Below are 22,081 nucleotides of genomic sequence, written 5' to 3' on the forward strand. Positions count from 1 at the left end.
TCTTCTCTTTTTCAAAATCCTCCATGTCAATATAATGTTCTTACATGCTTGGTTGATTTTGAATCTAAGAATCTCAGTGATAAAAATAGAATTGATTTTCGTAATCAATATAAAGTCTTGGATAACCTTCACCCATTATTGTATGTGATGATGACTGCGCAAGTGCACCATTTCATCTTTTATTTTCTCAAGAAGATTTTGTTTTGGAAGATTTAGACCTCAAATCTGATTCAGTCCAAGAAGTTGTTCTCTTGGAAACTTCCTCTTCACCTCATTATCCCTTGTGTAATACTATTTGTAATGCATCAACTTGTGAAGAAGATACTCCATGGCCTTCAAGTTCATCATCTAGTGAGTTGGATTTTTAATTGACATAAGATAGTGAGGTCATCCATGAAGGAGAAGAAGGTAAGCATCTTATCAAGTATCCTTTCCATTCCTTATCATTTCCAATTTTTCATGAAGAAAAATATTCTATCCAGGTTACTCATGATATTTGTCTGATTTATCCATATTTAGATGTGCAATTAGAAGAATCTTTTGACTTGGGTAATCTCTTTGTCTAAAATGTAAAATTTGATCAAATCGATGATCTAGATGGCTACCATTTGGATAATAGTGATATTGTTAAAATTACTAATGGTAGTTGTCCATATACCATGCATGATCTGATCCAATCTTAGATATCTCGTTCTAAAATCTTGGAAAGTTCCGGGACTTATCAAGAAGTCAAGGCACTTCAAATTTTGTTGATGGTTACATCAGGTTCTCGCAACTCTGGTAAGATCCCTTAGCTACGTCAAATTTGGATTTTCTTGCACAATTCTTTCTTTGCATGGTTTTACTAGATGTAAATGGCTTCTTGAAATATGTTTGTTATTTTGAATATGGCTCTTTAAACTTTCAAGATCTCATTTCCGGTTGGATTGAAGATTTCGTTTCAGTTAGCTCATCTTCATGCAAATATCTTATATCAAACTCAAGTTTGGAATCTTTCATGGATGAGTGAATTTGTCAAGTTGATCTATCTAAATATTATCTTTGGCCAAAAGATTCATACATCTCACATTATTTTGCAATTAAATAGCTCCTAATCCTTCTTGTGAATATTATGATACTGATTATTTTCTCCATGGCACCAAATGTCCTCATCAGTGTTAGTGAATTCTTGTGTTATTCGTTGAATCAAGTTCCTCTTTTTCATCTGCTACATCTCAATTGGTTTCATGTGCTTGCCATATTGGCATTCCTTTTTAATGATTATGATGTCAGTTCAGGTTATAACTAGTCACAAGTAGATGGTTTGTCACATTTAGCATATGAGGAAGATGATTATGTCATTCAAAGAATTTGTAAATCTACTCAAATTCATTTACCTTTGTTGTCTCATAATCAAAAATCTTGTGCTTTAATCAACCCATCTGATCATGGTTCTTGTTTTAAAATTTGTCATTCAATTGATTTTTTTCCCACTAGTGTATCTAATTATGGTTGTTTTACATCACCTAGTCTTCATGGTTTATCATCTCAATATTTAGATACTTGTCAAGTAGTTGAGTCACTTCAACCTTCATTAATGGTTAAATCGAGCCCTCACTATTTTGAAAAGCTTTTTGAATATGATCAGATTTATTTTCCCTTGCAAGATTCTCATCCTGATTCCACATTATTAACTGAAAATTATTCCCCCAAGGATTTTGGGATTTCCAAGAGGATTGTTTTAAATTTCATGACCCAATCTATAATCAATTAGAAGTATCTTACTTAGCAAGCCCATTTTTATAATAGCAAGTTGCAATCATTCCTAATGTTTGCTAAGCAAGACAATATATATGCAGGTTCTTTATCAAGAAGTTTTCGAGGTTTGTTTGATTACTCTTCCCGTCGAAAAGGTAAGGTGGTAGGTTGGATAGGCTAGTTGTCATGACACATCTCTCTACATATAGAAAATACCTTTTATCTTTTGTGCAAGATATTGAATTTCTTATCTTTTCTGTTGCACATTATATTACGTTAGTTTTCATTGCTCATATCTTTATGATTGCAGGTCGGGAGCAATTATGTTGGCTTCACTAGAAATATCATTACACTTATCCCTAACCTTTTAGCTAGTTAGGTTAGGAGTAGGATTAGTTGCATTTATTTCCTCTTTTATTGCATCCACATTCTTTCATGTTATCCATCTAGTTTTTTCATCCTTTTTGTTTTTGTATGATGTTTTTATCTTCAGTCTCCATTTTCTTTGTCTCTTGTTTCTTCTTTTGGTTTTGTATGTATTTTCTTTCTTGTTTACTTAATAAGACCTTGTGTGAAAAGTGCGTGACTTAAAAGGGATGTTTTTATGGAATAAAAGAGAAGTGTGACAACCACAACACTTGGCTTTCTGTTATTCTCCCTCTTTATTTGAGAAAATGCCATGGGTTGAGCTAAGTCTAGATGGAAAATATGATTCGTACAATAGAAGAACCTTGAGGGAACCTATTATATCAAAACCTATGCTAGTATCTAAACTACTCGACTGGGTGTATATCTACTTGTGTGTTAGAACTTGTCTAATCTAGTAGAGAAGGTATAAGGGAAAAATCTAAAGCGAGCAAACCAATATCAGAGGTCTTAAAATACTTTTCTGAAGGGGAAAACTCCTTTTCTCTCAATAAGTTGGGATCCCTCTTATACCGTTGAAAATAATAAGTGTCGATGCATAGTTCTATTAAATAAATAAATAAAGGGTGAAAGAAGAGAAAGGATTCCTACGCTAGGAGGTGGAGCAAGCGACTTCGCTAGGTACTGACCAGGCTTGCTGGCAGGGAAGCAACGCTTGTGCTTCTGAAGTGACTTTTTTGGGGCACTGTCTAAGCCTGTTGGTAGCGGAGTAACATCAGAGATGAAAACTCATACTATGAATATCATAAACTCACCATGCACATTTCCCTTTCTTAGATTGAAACAATTGTGATATGGTGTATCTTTATGTTTGTGTTCAACCAAGTAGAGGAAAGTGAGATTCTATGTATAAAAATAGGTCGAAAGGGGGAAATTGATGCATCAATTATTCTTGAATGTATGACCCTTAGCCAAAATCTATTCTTAGACAGAGAAGTTGAAGTTCGCCCAGTGTGTCGCCAAGTGTTGTCACTGCTACAACACCCTCCAAAAATTTCACTACATTCGAATTTTGGAGCCTATTATCACAATTGTATCTAATGTGTCGCCTTGATAATCAAATGTTGTCTCATGTTATTCTATGCGTTTCAAGTGTTCTTGAGTGGTCTCAAGTGTCGTTACATTGATTAGAACATCTTTAAGTGAATTTCATGGTCATAACATCTTTGTTGTTGTAAAAAAACACTTTTGATTCGCAGTCGCACACACTTCACTCATGGTACTAGGGGAATGTGTACAAAGTAGTGTTTTAGCATATATTGATCATTGTTTAAGCTTTTCTAAGGTTTCTCGATGAGTCATATGAATCGCACATGATTTTATGTTTAAACTCATCACATTTTCCCCTTTTCCTATATCTGAGACTTAAACAAATATTTGGTTTCAAAGCAAACCCATTGAGGCCAAGACCACATGAGCACAACCTAAAGCGATGATCAGGGATCCTTCATTGTTTAGAAGTTTGTAATGTGGCCTCCAAGAGCACAAAGCGCACTCCTTAATCCATGTTTCCCCTTCCTTGTTCTGAAATACGGCTTACAAAAACCAAGCCTTTCTTTGAGTGAAATCCTTCAATCTCACGAAATTCACCCTCCTTGGTAGCACTCCTTTGACTTGAAGCAATGCACCCTCCTTGGGAGAATTCCTTCGACTGAAAGGAATGCAGCCTTCTTGGGAGAAATCCATCAACCTGAAGGAATGCACCCTCCTTGAGTGCATGAGCTCACTGCAAAGACCTTAATCTCCATCCTTTAGCCTTCCACAATGTGGCATGCACCCTCTTAACCCTTTGAGTTCATGAGCACACTTTTAAGGGATGAAGCTTCATCCTTCAGCCTTTGAACTTGAACCATGTGCCCTCTTTGGTCTTTCGAGCACATGAGCGCACTTAGAAGGCATGAAGCTTCATCCTTTAGCCTTCGAACTTGCACCATGAACACTCATTGGCTTCCGTTAAGTGCACTTCTTCGACCTGAAGGGATGCACCCTCCTTGAGAGTACTCCTTCGACCTGAAGGGATGCACCCTACTTGAGAGAACTCCTACAACCTGAAGGAATATTCCCTCCATGAGCACACTCATTCGACCCGAAGGAATGTGACCTTCTTGAGAGCATTCCTTTAACCTGAAGGGATGTTCCCTCCTTGGTTTCTTGAGCCCATGAGCACACTCTGAAGGCATGAAGCCTCATCCTTCAGCCTTTAGGAGTGTGCCCTACACCCTATTTCTCTCCCTTGAGTACACAACGCACTTGGGAAGCCCGAAGCCTTCCCCTTCATCCTTTGTACATGTGCCATGCACCCTACTTTGATTTCCACCCTCTGTTAAGTGCATGAGCACATGCCGAAACCATGAAGCCTTTCCCCTTCAACCCTTTAGCCTTTCAAACTATGCCCATGCGCCTAGAATCCCCTTTTGTCCCTCTTAAGCGCACTAAAAAGGGAATGGACATAATATATGCATAAAACATGGTAGAAAAGGATATTTTTAGGTTGATCATTGCTTGGCTTGAGTGATTGCAGATGCAAATATTCTAGAAACATGATGGCAAGCATGCACGAGGAAGATTAGGAAAAGAGAAAAACGAAGGAAATTACATGAATAACGAAGAGCACACTTGAACCTTAATGATCAAATCACCCCAAACACTCCATTACATCAAATACCCTTTGGAGGGTGAGGACATCAATGATTGAAGTTGCTTGAAGAAATGATGACATAAGTGGCAACCATGTCACCACCGGAGAAAGTCCATGGCATCTGTCACTATTAGTCCCAGTCATCAAAGATAGTGACATGTCAAGTCTAAAAACATGATCAGGTGTAAGTCATGATGTATTATTTTAATAATTGTAAACACAAATAAGTGGAAGTCCAAGAGTCATGTATGAACTAAAGAGTCATGGAAGTCCAAAATACATGTAATATCAAAAGTCATATGTAATTCCAAAAGTCATTTGGAATTCCAAAGGTTGTAGAAGTCCAAAGGTCACTAGAAGTTGGAAAGTCAAGAGCCATGAGGATGTGAAAGGTCATTCCTCAAGTTATAAATAGATCTTCATTCCTCATCTAAAGGAATTTTTAACCTTGGCTTCTCCCACAAGGCATTAGAGAGACAAAGTTAGTACTTTTGCGGAGAAAGTAGTGGCTCTAACACTCCACTATTGGAGCTAGTGGTGTTCATTGTATTTATGTATCTTGGGACTTTTTCTTAATATTGAATCCTTTCTAGGCCAATACATTTTCACGCATGGATTGTGAATGTTTCTAATACTATTCTTTGAATGTTTATTGTTCATGTTTGCTTCCACCAGTACTGGAGTGATCAAACTATTTCGGTGACTTTGGTGCTTCTTGTTGGAAATGTGTTTTTATATTTATAATAATTGTCACATGTGCGTCAACTATTTCGCTCGATGTTAGATGGGAATTTCTCTTTCGCATGTGTCTCCATTAGGGTAGTAATATTACTTCTCTCTTAGAGGCTCACTTTATTCTCCCTCCACAGTGAAAGAACCTAGATACATCTGTAATCATATATTCACAAGGCACACACACTTGCTCATTCGAAAGGACATTTGTGCTTCTCTCTCTTGTTGACAACTAAAGCCAAGGCATATCTTTAAGTTAAAGGTATCCAAGTTTTATTCCAGATGAGACTCCAACACCAAACGATGTAAGGTCTAATTGGGACCCTATATCAGGGAGATCCCCTTTATGTTGGTGGTTTCTAGTGCCATCAATAGGTTTATGTGCAGACTCAGCAAAACTGCAACTTTTCTTCCACGTGGACCCCAAGAAAAATGGTGGAATTATTTCATCAAATCGAATCACTGTTGTTTGTACCTACGTTTTAGGTTTCCACTGGCTGAAAATTACCTTCACTGCCTCAACAAACATGGGCTTTGATTTATTTTGTAGTGGGTCCAAACCAGAAAAATGACGGATTCCCTAGTGACTAGACAAAATGGTAGTGGCCTTTCTCTATGCATGAGATTCCCTTGGCGGCTAGACAAAATAGCAGTGACCTTTCTTTGCGCATGAGATTCCCTTGGAGGTTGTCAACAACCCTAAAATACCATTGTTATCACGTGGTTATACCTCATATGACGTCCTCTTCTGCAATTGACGGTCAGAGGAAACTTCTAACTAGCCTAAATTTACCTTGCCACTCGCGCCTTCATTTTCTTGCCTCTTTCTTTACTAAAAATCAAATTTTTTTACCTCGCGACCTTTCACAACCACAAAGCTCTGATACCACTTGTATTTTGAGCTTGTAATTTAATTAAGAAAGAAAAATTCACATAAGAAAAAGAAACTAAATTCATACAGATAGACATGTAATTTTACGTGGTAAAACCCTGATAGTGTATCAAGGAAACCTCCACGAGGCAAGGGATTGGAATGCTTTATTATACAAGGTCAACAATTCCTCTTTGAAAATACAATAAACCTATCAAGAAACAAGATTTTAATACAAAGGCATCATTACAAAAACTACCTATCGTTACACAACTACATAGGAGCTTCACTTGGGGAGAAATACCATACCACGTGTATTCATATTGGGGGATATATATTGAGGAAAAAATGACATAATATATTGAGCATACAATAGGGAGTAAAGGTTTTTTATATTGGCAGGTATAAAAAATGGAGCTCAAAGTTAATGAAAAAATGGATACCTACAATATCTAGTGAAGGTGGGGGCTTTTTAAATTGGGAAGGTGTATTTGGTTTGTATTGGTAGGGGGTTAAATAATGTGATATATATATATATATATATATATATATATATATATTAATGAAATCTATGAGCCGACGGGCTCTAGGCTCTCTGCGGCTCCAGGCTCTATTCCTCGGCGGCTGCGGCTCCAGGCTCTCTACGGCTCCAGGCTCTATTCCTCGGCGGCTCTCTGCAGCTCCAGATCTCTCGACTGCGGCTCCAGATCTCTTCCAGGCTCGACTGCGGCTCTATTCCTTTGGTCTCGGCGGCTCTCTGCGGGACTGTGGCTCCAGATCTATATACATTATATATTAATGAAATCTATGATATAAGTGTTTCTGCGGCTTCTTTGATTTGATTTTTATTGTTTTCAATAAAAAAATCTCTCGACTGCGGCTCCAGATCTCTTCCAGGCTCGACTGTGGCTCTATTCCTTTGGTCTAGGCGGCTCTCTGCGGGACTGTGGCTTCAGATCTATATACATCATATATTAATGAAATCTATGATATAAGTGTTTCTGCGGCTTTGATCTGGTGCAGATCTGCGTAAAATATGGCTCTGAGCTTCGCAAAAATAACTGGTGGCTCATCCGCCTCTGGAGGGCAATCTCCTACCCATATCGTGAGTGAAGCCCCAGCTCCCACTATCCAAGTGGTCCAGGACTCACTCGATGAAGCTTTGAAGTTCTCCGAAAGTGCCCTAATTTGCCGGTTCAATGGTTTTTGGCCGCGGCTGATAGCACTCCACAATTGGATCTCGGAGGTATGGAAGCCTATCATTTCTGATGAAATTAATATCTACCCCTGTGCTAGAGGTTTCTTTATAGTAGATTTTGAAAATCCTGAAAGCAGACAATGTATTCTAGATTCCGGCCCTTGGTTTTGGGAAAAATCGGGCCTATTCATGAAGCCATGGAACCCATCATTTGATCCCTCTACAACAGTGATAACCTCAGCACCAGTTTGGGTGAGATTGCCAAGCCTACCCTTGCATCTCTGGAATCTCTCCTCGCTAAAAGCCATAGGAAATGCAATTGGGAAATTTTACTGCAGGTGCCCAGAAACAGAGGAATATGCCAGAACCACCTATGCACGCATCTGTGTGGAAATGGATTTCAGCGCCAGATTCCCAGCTGAAACAAACCTAACAAGTAAAGACTATGTGTGGAACCAGAAGCTTGACTATGAAAGTGTCCTCTTCAGATGTCGATCGTGCTTTGAGACGGGACATCTAGCCAAAAATTGCCCAAAAGCCTCTGAGAAAAATTTTGCTAGAAAAAACCACCACAGATCTACATGGTGGGAAGGAGCACAAAAAGAACACTACACTGTCATCAAATAAGAATATTCTAGAGAAAACTCTGAGTCACAAGAAATCAAGGAAGAAGGAAACAACTCTCAAAGCAAGCAAGGAGAAAGCCCGCCCCAACAAATCAACAGTTATGAGGATTTGAATACCGCAGAAAATAAATCTTCATTTAACAGTAAAGCAGATCTCCTAAACCAAACTTCTCCGACTATAGATCACGAAGATAAGACACCAATGTCCCAAGAACCAGAAGAGATGAAGGAGATGCAAGACAAAGGAAGTTGGAAGATCGTAGAGAAAAGAAAGAAAGCTACAACACCAATCTCGCCAAGAAAGACGAGGAGCCAGACAAGTAAAAATTAAGAAAATTGTAGGTCCGATAGACCAATTTGGTCTCAGTGGACGTTAACCATCATCATCATCATCATAATCATATATATATATATATAACAAAACTAGCGTGTATATTGAATAAAATCATGACAAACCCACTCTGATAGGACTCCATATCATATCTAACTAGTCTATTTTCAGACAAAAGAATTTCATTGAAAATTGTAAATAATCTGATTAGCCTAAGGTTTATATTTCTATTACTCTTGTACCCATGCCATTAAGCTATACTAACTTACAATTCCAAAACATTGAAAAAAAATACATGTGTTGAGGAACTTTCAATCTAAATATGAAAATAATGACCACTCAAGCAAAGTTACTTTCAGTTAAAATTTTGTGGAAATTATGAACTCCGTGGAGTGCAAAAGATGTCTCTTCCTCCCAAATAATTTAGGAGTAAGAAGACTCCAAAAAATAGTTGTCCACTATTAATTATTTCTTCTTAGTGCACTCAATAGTCGAGTAAGAACTTGTTTTTTTTACATGATATAATTGATTGCAACAGAATTTATTGAGCATGCCTCTTCCTTACATTCAATCGATGTACAAGGAAGAAGAGAATCAAAGATTTAGGGTTTATAATACCCATATGCACCCACAAAGTTGAGCGAGCATACACAAGATTCTAATCAAATGAATGAAAGTCCTGAGTATTCTTATGGTTTTACTCATTATGAAAGCCATGGGTATGCTTGTGATTTTACTCATTCTTGCATCCTCAAGGTGTATAAGGGTTTAGGGTAATGCATATTTTATTTTATGGATTTGAATTTTCTATAGGAATAGACGAGATAATAAGAATTGAATAGTATTGTGAACCCATAACAATATGACTTGTTCAAAAGAACGAAGTAGATAACAACAATTTCATCTCCGAATGTAGATATTGCTTATGCCAATAAACCATTGATATAGTCTACAATTAGTTTAGCTCCACCTTAGCCACGTGCCACTAGGAAAACCAGGTTTATCCCACTTTTACTAACTCATTTTAAAACATACAAAACCAATGATTGACTTCAAATTGTTGTCAACCTTAAAAGATGGTATCTTGACTATACATAAAATGTTTATGCAATACTTACCTTAATTAAGAGTGCATATAAGGATTATTTGAAAACATTTTCAGAACAAATCACATTGGTAGATTTAGGCCGACGCGTTTTGAACCAACTAGTGTGGTTCATCATCAGGACAAGATGAAAAATCAGATCATAGAGGTAAGTTAAATAGGGAGTCAAGACCTTGTAACGACTATAGGGAAAAACAACTAAAAAAACGGCTATTTTTGACTCGATAGGAAAATGGGACAAATTATTATATTTATTATTAATTAATAATAAATTAATAAATATAATATAATATATAATTATAAATAACTAATATGACCCCCAATATATAAAAATAATAAGTCAAAAAACTGTTATTCAAATAAAAACAATAATTAAGTCAAATAAAATGTAATAGAAATAATATTAAAAATATAAATATATTATTTAGTTATAAACTAAAACAGGGAAAATTAATTATCTTGGTTATAAATGTAATTTGATTAAATAAATTCTATTTTAAATAAATTAAATTTTTATAGAATAATTATAAATTAAATATAAATGTATTTTAATTTTAATTATTTATTATTTTATTATTTCATAGATTGTAGTTACCTTGGTTATAAATATAATTCGTTTAATTAAATTCTATTTAAAGATAAATAAATAAAAATTATAAATTAAATTTAAATGTATTAAAAAACATTTAAATTTATTTATTTTTGTTATTTCATCGATGTAGTTAAAAAAAAAACCCTCAGGGGGAGAAAAATAGAAAAGAGGAAAAAGAGACAAGAAAGGGAAGGGACTAAGAGGAAAGGGCTCGAATCTAGCAACGGCTGATTTTCCAACCGTCGTCCTTATTAAGATTACTAGGCATCCTCTCAATTTCAATGGCTTCCCTAAATTTACGGTGATGAAAGTGAGAAATCTTCGCAATGGCCTTAGCCTCTTCAATGTATATCTGATGCATGGTCTTCTCAGGATGTTCTGCTAATCAATATGAAAGAACATGATTTTCCAAGCTACTAACCTTGAATACAATAATTAACTAACATCCATACAAAAATTAATCTAATATCCATGTGTAATATGTTTTAGAGAAAATAAAAAGACAAAATACTTAGACTGTATATATATTAATTAGTTAACTTTTTTTTCAACTCTAGAAGAAATCAAAACATCATAGAAATAACAAAGAAGCACATATATATAGACTACCAGGACTCCTCGAAGTGATACAACTAAGTGGTCTCTTTGTTGCAACCCATTTAGAAAGTGTCTTAGAGATTTGTGCTCCTTCATAAGTCTAGCAATGCAATTTTTGTGCAAAACCTTTATGTAATCAAATGAAAATGAACATTAGGTAATGTTATGTTTGGAATATATAGTAAAAACTCGCGTTGACATTCCAATAAATGTTGAGAAGGTTATTGAAAATGTTAAATATCTCATACAAACATCAGGTCAAACAAAATAATTCTATTAAAAAATAAGAAAGTTGTGGAGTAGATATGAATTTGATTGGCCTAAGGTTTATGTTTCTAGTACTCTTGTACTCATGCCATTAAACTAGACTAACTTACAAGTCCAAAACATTGAAAAAAATACACATGTTGAGGAAATTTCAATCCAAATCTGAAAACAATGACCACTCAAGCAAAGTTACTTTCAATTAAAATTTTACGGAAATTATGAACTCCATGGAGTGCAAAAGATGTCTCTTCCTCCCATAGAATATAAGAGTAACACTACTCTAGAAAATAGTTGTCCACTGTTAATTAGTTGTTCTTGGTGCACTCCATAGTCGAGTAAGAACTTGCTTTTTGTTACATGATATAATTGATTTCAACATACTTTATTGAGCATGCCTCTTCCTTACATTCAATTGATGTACAAGGAAGAAGATCATAAAATATTTAGGGTTTATAATACCCATATGCACCCCCAAAGATGAGAAAGCATACACAAGATTCTAATCATATGAATGAAAGTACTGAGTATTCTTATGATTTTACTCATTATGAAAGCCATGGGTATGCTTTCGATTTTACTCATTCTTGCATCCTCAAAGTGTATAAGGGTTTAAGCTAATGCATATTTTATTTTACAGATTTGAATTTTCGATAGGAATAGATAAGATAATAACAATTGAACAATATTGTGAACCCATAACAATATGAATTTTTCAAAAGAGTGAACATTAGTACAAAATGTCTAATTAGTTACTAATAAAATGACTACATTTTGCATATAAATGACCATTTTTCAATCGGTGACTAGTCGTAGCTAATTTACAGTATCTTATAACGTGACCAACTTTTTGTTTGTTTGTTAAGCTTTGCAGGACCTTCTTTTTTCTATTTATAAAAAACAAGTTTACACCACATATGGGAGATAGGTAGCCTCAACTCGCCCAGTGGGAAACCAAGTCTATTGGCCACCTATCCTCGTTATAAGCCATCCAAAAATAATATAGTTTCAGTCGATCTAACTAAGCTATATACGTATCAGTATCATGATAAGATTCTATGTGTCTATCTATCATAAGCATGAATCAGTAAAAGTAAATTCTACCTGCAAGAAACAAAAAAAACCCAAGAAACTGAGTAATCCTGCTGTTCTTTTGAGGTAGACTCCGCCGGAGCCGGGTCTTTGGCTGAGTCTCTAGGTATGTCAGCAAGCTCGATAATGCAAGGAATGTGCCTTTGGATTCGATCTAGGCGGATGTCCTGCTTACACAGCTGAAATTGAATTGTCTGCAAGTCTTTTTTGTAGTTAGGCATGTCCTGGATGGTCATGGCCATCCCCACTAACATTTGCTCTGTTGCCTTCCCCATGAGGCTCTTCATGAGCCAGTACATATATAATGTCTATTTAAACTAGGTGAGTCTGCCCCTGATACTCCAAGGATCCAGGATTACAGCCCCCCAATTCTCCATTTCCTCATCGAACTCCTCCCCCTGTTTTATCTTCTCCTCCCATTCTTCCAGAATCTTAGGTATGCCTGCATTTGTTCCTTCCTTGTAAGCTATTCTTGCTTGACTGATGAGGAATTCTACGAGCTTCCTCCCATGCCTATGTTCCGAGGTTCTCAGGTCAGTTGTACGAGTCGACTCCCTACCGCTTCTACTACGTCCCCATCCACATGCAGGTTGGGCCATCTCTTCTCTTTTCCAGGCCTGTTCACACACAATATGCATTAGCTATCGAGGCGTGGTCACACGCCTCTCCTGAATGATGCAGTTTCCCCTCCCCTCATGGTTCCCATCACAATTACCTCTGCCCAAGTGACCCTCTGCCCCAAGATGCATTGCCTCTCCTCTGCCTGATGCGTTTGCGCCTCTCTTCTACCTCTCATGTTTCTTGCTCACCTGTCTTGCAATAGCCTCACCACCCCTCTGGTTATGCCAATGCTCTTGGCTTCTCACAGGGATGACATCTCGGTGCCCGACCCAAATTATGCTTACAACTCTCAGCGCCAACCCATCGAGCCAGGTTACCGTCACTCCCCATCGCAATTCCTTCCCTCGCCTCTCTACCTAGTGTTGCTGCCTCTCTTCTCTGCTCTTCCAGTGGCCCTCGCGCACGCTTGGCCGCAGTCTGCCCACCCTCACTGGTATACCATCTATCTCGATCACTCGCAGGGGATTTCTTAAAGTCCCAACCCCGGTTTTCTCTCCCAGCTATAGCATCTGGTTCTAACCCGCTCACCATTCCCCCCAACTTACGCTGCCCTCCCCGACCTTCTCCCCAATTTCCCTCCCCAGTCTTCCCCCACACCCCCCAGCCATGAATTAATATAGTAAACATAGTGATGGGCTTGTAAGGCCAGGGAACATACCCAGATACCGTTCGTCAAGGTCATTGCTGGTAGCTCCACTATCTTGCGCCCTCGCTCCTCCTTCCTCCCGTAATCTCAAATATACTCCTCTTTCTGTCCCGACTTCCTTCATAATCCCAATCCACCTTTCTCTGTCCCATCACCCATCCTGCCTTAACCTCCTCACCTCTCTCACCACCCTAGCCCTCACTGCCACTTCTCCCATGTCTTTTGTCAGGTTGCATGCAGGAGGCCACCGCACCTATCGCTATGAGCATTTGGGGGGTGGTGGATAGTACCCTTCCCTTACAAATCATAACTACCATCTCTGACCGGCGTCCTCGCCTTCCTCGGGCACGCACCCCGATCGGGGGTATAATGTGACCAAGCTTAGTCATTAATTAGTTGTCTCAATTTTATTGTCTAATAATATATTTAGTCATTAATTTGGTCATTAATTTAGTTATTTATTTAGTCATTAATTACCACAATTAATGACCAAATATACAACAAAATATATTACTATAAAACCAATTAATGACCAAAAAAATATGTTGGTCATGTTATAAGATACTGAAAATTAGCTACTAATAGTCATCTATATGAAAATTTTATTCATCGTTTGAAACCAATTAATGGCCAAAGAAATATAATTAAATTTTGGTCGTGTTATAAGATACTATAAATTAGCTATTAATAGGCGCATATATGCAAAATTTATTCTTCATTTGTAGTAGTCATTTATCTTTTTTTGGTAGTTCCATATCCATTATATAAGAGACTAATTTAGTATTTTATATTCATTTTACTTTCATTAATAATCATAATAAATGACTAATTTAGTCGTATATTCATTTTATTTGTGTTCATCATTAATCAACATGAACTATTAATTTAGTAGTTTTAGATTGATTTTATGTGTTCATTATTAATAAACATAAATTAATTAGTATGAGTTTGCGACTAAATTAAAAAATAAAAAATAAAAAATAAAAATAAAAAATAAAATAAAATAAAATAATATATGTATATGTATATGTATATGTATATATATATATATATATATATATATATATATATATATATATATATATATATATATATATATATATATATATATATATAATTGGCATATTTGTGTTTTCATCTAATAAGAAAACACAAAGTTACGTATGTTAATTACAATACTAAATAATATCAAGTGCAACTATAAATAACTTCAACCACATAAATTATATTATATGAAATGTCAAGTATTACAATACCAGTTTTCAACTTAATATTGGTTGGACTACAATTTACACATGAAATATTGTTTCATCACTTCAAAATATTATCATTGTGTTGCCAAGCATTGTAGGTGAATTCACTAACTCTGAAAACTTGATCATCAGTCTCTAGTGTGTCTCATGCGAGATATTTTCTTTAAGGGTATCATTAGAACAATTCTCTTCTCTCTCTCTCTCTCTCTCTCTCTCTCTCTCTCTCTCTCTACATTTGTCGCTCTAGTGTTATTGTTCTCCTCTTTCTTCAATTCTTGATTTTGACCATAAATATTGAGTTCCTTTTCTGAAATGAAAGAAAATATAATGTAGAGTATAAGACACTGAAATATAAACTAAATTATAATATAAAGGATTTATATGACATATACCTCAACATCATCTATGTCAATGCCATTTTTCGCCAAAAAAGCAAGAAACTCAAACAAGTTTTCTTTAGTTGGTTGATAGTGGCCACTATGTGGCCAGATGACCTGTATAAACAAAAAAATAAAGTGTCACCATAGAAAAAGAACACGTTGGGAACTTAATAACAATAATGTCAAAGTTACAATCTAAAAAGGTCAAGTTGTATATATCTTGTGGAAACAAATGGAAAGAAAAAGACATCATATAATAAATATTGTATGACAACTAGCTGGAAAATTGCATCATAGAAGAAAAAAAAATTCTCCTATGGTTATCCATACATGTGGGTGGGTAGCACCCATACATGTGGGTGGGCAACATGCCCCAATATTGAAGTAAACCTCCTACTAACATAATGATTGATTGGTTGCATCTTGGCCTTGCCTCTCCTTTGTGATTCCAAAAAATAAAAATAAGTCCATCATTAACTAGTTGTACTCCATAGTATCATTTTCACATGTTATCTCCACATACCTACCAAAAATTTCATATATGACAAACAAATGGCATTTTGGAATTGTTTCTAAAACTATGTCATTTATACCCCCTTCCATTGTATCTAACCAAATGTACCCACTTGATTTTATTTTTTCATATTCATTTACATCCTAAAAAATATCCGTTCAAAAACAAAGACAAACCCAATATCTCCAGATCCTAGTGCACATCCATATTTGCCATAAAACATAGGAATTAATACTCTCTTATGATCAACATTTTACAACAATGAAGCTACACAAAACTAACTATTCGTATAAAACAAAAATGAAGATATTGGTATAAAACAAACAATGAAGCTTAATTTCTTTGGTATAATGAAGTTTAATTTCTATTGGTAACTACAAAAAAAGAAATGAAGTTATACTCATAAAACAAACAACAATGAAGCTACACAAAATACTCAGTCAATCGGTATAAATTCCAAAGATAATGAGAAAATGAGTAGTGCATCATTCTCTAACATGTGTTTTATTGAAATGAAAATCTCTTCTTTACAATGCATTTTAAGAATAATAAATGGATATTTAGTTCCTTATATTCTATTTTAAGAAATCTATTTGTATTCCAATGTTGAAGTACCTCCACATAAAGAGATATAACATTTCAAGTTTCCACGAACATCATAGAAATTCAGGATTATACTTCCATAAATAAGAAATTGAATTAGAACCAAACATCACATACTTGTGACAAGAAAAGGTATGCATAACATTGGTTATCTTGCACATATCAAAAAGTTTCATTGTTCTGTTTGCAGATCCTGTAGCCAATACCCACTCATTGAAAGAATTGAATGCAAGACAGTTAAACTGAATAAATAGGAATACACTTTATCAGAAGAACCAAAATAATACCTCAACCCAAAACAAAACTCATACTACAATAGAAACAAGAAAATAAACCTTATTGATATGTGCATGAATTGAAAGAGAAATGAGAACAATCGCACAAGAAGGAAAGTGCGAGAGAAAATCAAACTGTACACTCTATATTATATTAGGTATATACAAGATTATAAAATTGGTGGATAGAAATATTTTATGAGTTAGGAGAGTGATAATATTTCACCCACCTCATTGTAATAAACTTACATCATGCCAAGCAAACCTCGAACCTCATGCTAACAAAAGTTTTCAAGTGTTGCAGACATAGTTATTAACAAGGACACTAACTTGGGTCATCAAATCTATGTTGATCTATGGTTTAAACTAGTCAAGAATCATGTTTGGCTAAGTGTCAGTTGACTCACTAACATTTGGGTCGTGAGTTGGATAATTTAATAGATTAATAGGATAATATTTTGATTAAGAGTGTACTCGCATCATGGTTTATCTCTCGTTACAGATATAAGAGGTGAAAGATGCAAATCAAGTTACAATCTCTAGTATCAGGATAACGAAAGGTACAAGTCTAGTAGTTAGTTAATATACATTGTAGGGGTTCATTTATTTTTTGTAGATATATTATAAATAAATGTAATTTATCTAAGAGATGGATTTCCATCTGAATTACTGAATTGGGAACTACTTTGAGGTTTTTTTTTCTTGTTTAATACATTTTATTTTAAATAAAGAGAAAGTTCTTAAGTGCACCAATGCTTTGCTAACAAAAAAAAGCCATGATTGGTGATGCAAAATGTCCATCCTTTTTATGATTGGATCTTTTTCAAGCTTTAATTGTGATAAGCTATCCATAAATAAATGAGAATGTCTCACACCATAAAACCTCCCAAGTTTAACCAAAGATTTTATAAAATTCCTTTCTTGGTATTTATACTAAATCATCATAGGTCTGTCTTAACCCTGGAACTATTAAGCAATGCGAGAGATTAAAAAACCCATATGCAACTTCTTAGTGCTTTGAAAATCCCAGAATTAAAATGAATATATGCTACTTATTTTTTTATTTTGTTGTCAGATTACTTTTGACATTACGCATTGGACGTCAAATTTTTTCCATGTATATATATATATATATATATATATATATATATAGATCTCCCATACCATGGGCTATAAAAGTACCTCCCTTCGATTGGTGAAACTTAAAGGTGCATTTTTAAGATGAGAAAGTACTCTTTTTCCAAGGTCGCTAATGTTCAAGAGTGTCAGTGTGGCCTTTGGTAAGGGAACACAATTTATAAAAGCTAGCTTCAGTATGTGGGGATGAGCCTAACATGTTAAAAAAATGTTGTTGAGCCTAAGAGTGAAATATGGGAGCATTTTGTGAAGTCTAGACAAAATTAAATTTACTTGTTTTTCATAACTTAAACACAGACATGTAACAATCACATACGTTTTTCAAAAGCATGGTATATAGGATGGATGTTATTTTCTTGGTAAGAAAAGGTAGTTTTTGTATTAACTAAGCCCGGGTTGGGTAAAAATACACACATAAAATACGAGGGGAAGTATGATACATGATTTTTGGAATAGATTTTCCTACTATCCACTCCAGACATTCCAATATAAACAATACCATTCACACAAACTAGACTATTGATAAAATAACATTTTCTCAGAAAAAAAGGTGTAAATTCTAACTATAAAACAAGAGATATATACATTATTTTTATGTGTATGTGCATTTTTTACTATCCAATGGATATATCCTCAAGATCTGTAATTGTCTCGACTCTCAAAGACCATAAATGATATCTCCTCCAGCGACGTAGCAAGACAAAAATTGATCCTACGCCTCCAAGCTTCAGAAGTCATCCTAGAGTGGAATCAAAATACATTTATACATAGCGAGGCTACTTCCCCTTCTTCGAACCTTCTATGCTTGTCAAAAAAAAAAAACTCAGAAAACCATTTAAGAATGTCGATTCTTTATGGCTCAGTTCTATGCTTTTACAGTTTTAAAATATCATAAGTGTAACTGACAATTGTACTACAGTTGTAATCCGAGCAGTGAAGGTTTTCATTAAAAAATTGATTTGAAGGATTCCTTAACATAGCCATCTCTAGCTTGCAATAATATGCATTTCCCAATTTCCCTTTGGGGTCCTTTGGATAAGGACTCACAATTCAATCTCCATGTTGAGTTCTCTGAATACATGGATAAACAAAACAATGTTAAGAATTGATTTCATTCTTTGAATCTCCTTGAATACTGAACTTGAGAATAACTTTTCCATCCTATATTTTCCACACATCCAATTCATGAAAACAAGAGAATCACCAAATTTTTTCAACTTTTGAATCATTTTTCTTTTAAGCCAAGGATATCAACAATTTCACTTCTAGAAGCTCGACAAGTATATGGAATAGTTATCTAAGTGGTTATTTACTTCTCTTATACTATCCATAGGAGATTCCAAACCATTGGAGATAAAATTCTCCATATATAAGGAATTTCATTATATAGAAATTTATATAAATGTGGATAATAGTTAACAACTCTCTCCACTTTTATACCAGATAAGAACCTGAAATGTAACTTGTTTCTCTAATATCCTTTTTTCTGGTGCTATATGTCCTATCTCACCACCTTACCACAATTTGATCTATTTTAACTAAGCGAGTTTTTTGGGCTCTGAATTATGTAATTTTAAGAAGTTGTTGAGATTGTTTAGTCCCTACCATTAACTTGCAAAGAGAAATCATATGCACGATAGTTGAAGAGAAAAGTAGAAATTGAATACTACTTCTTGTCAAAATTCTTAACATTAACCCTTTATTTTTTTTCCTTATAGATGTGGATCACACTATGCGTTGGTGCAAATAGTACAACATGGTGCAAATACCAATATGTGAAATTTCCCACATGCACAATTGCAGGTATCCTCAAGGTCTTTGTTGGAATTAGTGCTACAACATACATGGAAGTTTTCACTGGGTTCCTTAGCCAGAGATCCGTAAATATGTTCTTTTTCTGGTAGTGGGTCCTCTTGAAGTCTTCTTACTTATCATGTATTTGTGTAGACCTTGTACACCGGTTTTTGTGGAAGATATATAAGAGAAAGGTACTTTGTTTTCATCCAAGCGATTAGCATTATTTTGGTTTTGTATCTTCTTTCAATTTCTGTAGCAAATGATCTTTTTTCTTTAGAAAACCATCCTATCTCCAAGATATGTGTAGTGGTGATGCTTTTGTTTCTCTTGTCACCCACTTTGATTCCTCTAGAATTGACATTACGTGCAATTAAGGAAGACCGTGTAGATGTGCAGAAATCTCTTCACTTGCAGATGGACCCTTGTAGAGAACCACTTCTTGGTATGGAACAAAATGGCCCAGACATGAAGCCTACTGCAGATAAGAACATCGTTGAATCTCTATATTTTAATAACCCTGTGTCAAGCATGTCAGAGGATAATATCAATGAATTGTAGAGATAATTAGAGGCTTTGCCCCTGTTTCGTGACTTTAAGGAAATGAACCTATTCTATTAGTTGAAGGAGAAGGAGCTGTCTGGAAAAAGAGAAGACCAAGACGAGGAGAAGATTTCAATTTTCACCAAGTTGTGGTGAAAGCTGACTTTTAGCTACTTTTTGTAGTCTTATTCCTTGGGGTTGGCTCTAGGGGTACATTTATCAATAATTGGGCATAAATAGGGCTGGCTGAAGGCCTATCAAAATATCATGATCCTATTAGCAATAATTGGTGCTTGCAACTTCGTTGGGTGTCTTGGCACTTCGCTTGTCTCAGAATATTATGCCAGGTTTGTTGTTTTGGGATTATCATTTTGTTTTGTTTATGAACATCCGTTAATCAGTGAGATGGGTATATTATTTTTTTGATAAGTAAAAAAGAGTTATTTCACGTTATTAGTTTTACTTTTTATTAAAACAGTGGATGCTAAACATGCAGGCAAAAGTCCATTCCTCGGACAGTTTGGATGGCAACTTCATAAGCTCTTATGATAGGGGCTTTTCTATTCTTTGCCTTAGATTTTCCAGGATCTGTTTATATATTTTCTTTCGTACTAGGAATTTTATATGGAGTACAGTTCTTTGTAATGGTTCCTACAACTCGTGCTCTCTTCGGTTTGAAGAACTTTGGTAAGATTTACAATTTCCTAACAATATGGAATCCACTGGGATCTTTCCTCTTTTCTGGCCTCCTTGCTGGATACATACACGACCAAGAAGCTCAAAGGCAGCTTGGGTATTCCTACCCAACAAAAATCAATGCCGCCAATTTTGATTGTTTTGGGAATAACTACTTCAGGCTTACATTTCTTATCATGGCATGGGTGTGTGATTTTGGGGTTCAGGTGAGCATTATTCTTACAAACCAGATAAGGTCAGTTTATGAGACACTATATAGGTGGGGTTCCTTCTGCATTTCGAAAAAAATAAGTAGAAAATAATCAACCTTGCAGAAAGCATAAAAAATATGAATTTCATTCAACATTGGTAGACCTTTTCAGGTTCATGTAGTGACAGTTATGCTATCAAGCAAATATTTTTTTGAAATGAGGTTGCCTTCTTAGCTAGCTGTTTAAATTCTAATTATTTTTCAAAAACCTTATTGGTGTTACTCTTATTCTATATTTGAATGTACCATTCATAATAAATATATTTCTGGGTGGGGTGGAGAGTAAGGTTTGTATAGTTATCAGATAGGGTTGAAGGAAGTATTTTTCAAACTCTTAAATCCTGGGCTCAATCCCTCTTCCAAAACTTGATCCTCAATTGACTCTAAAATATAGAACCATCTTCTACATGGACAACTTGTAGAAAATGAGACATTCCGACAATCCTTCCTATTTGGAATTTGTTATGAAGGACATTAATTTTACTAATATCAACTATGTTCTCTAAACGCTGGTGTAAGTTGCGTAGCTTTCACTGGTGTAAGTGAAAACTAATTTTTGGCTACTTTTTGTAGTCTTCTTTCATGGGGTTGGTTCTAGGGGTACAATTTTCAATAATTTGGCACAAATAGGACTAGATGAAGGCCTACCAAAATACCACGATCCTATTAGTGATAATTAGTGTTTGCAACTTCGTTGGGCATCTTGGCGGTGGGGTTGTCTCAAAATATTATGCAAGGTTTGTTGCTTTGGGATTCTCATTTTGTTTTATTTATGAACATATGTTAAAGAGTGAGGTGTATATACTATTTTTCTAATAAGTAAAAAAGAGTTATTTCATGTGATTATTTTTACTTCTTATTAGAACAGTGGATGCTAAACATGTAGGGAAAAGGCCATTTCTCAGACAAATTTTGATGACAGCTTCATAGTCTCTTATGATAGGGGCTTTTCTATTCTTTACCTCAATTTTTCTAGGATCTATTCATATCTCTTCTTTCGTACTAGGAATTTGATATGGAGTACCATTCTCTGTAATGGTTTCTAAAACTCCTGAGCTCTTGAGATTGAAGCACTTTGGAAAGATTTACAATTTCCTAACAATAGGGAATCCACTGGGATCTTTTCTCTTTTCTAGCCTCCTTGTTGTATACATATACGA

The 22,081-nt window shown here is 35.2% G+C and overlaps 1 pseudogene; it reads left to right on the forward strand.

Annotated features, from left to right (window-relative positions):
- The first annotated feature begins 13,737 nt into the window (after positions 1–13,737).
- LOC149179127 (uncharacterized) lies at positions 13,738–21,463 on the forward strand (annotated as a pseudogene).
- Positions 21,464–22,081: the final 618 nt, after the last annotated feature.

Source organism: Pinus tabuliformis, chromosome 4_1 (genome assembly GCF_031772625.1).
Source record: "Pinus tabuliformis cultivar Carrire ecotype Pingquan chromosome 4_1, CPIR1, whole genome shotgun sequence".
NCBI lineage: Eukaryota > Viridiplantae > Streptophyta > Pinopsida > Pinales > Pinaceae > Pinus > Pinus tabuliformis.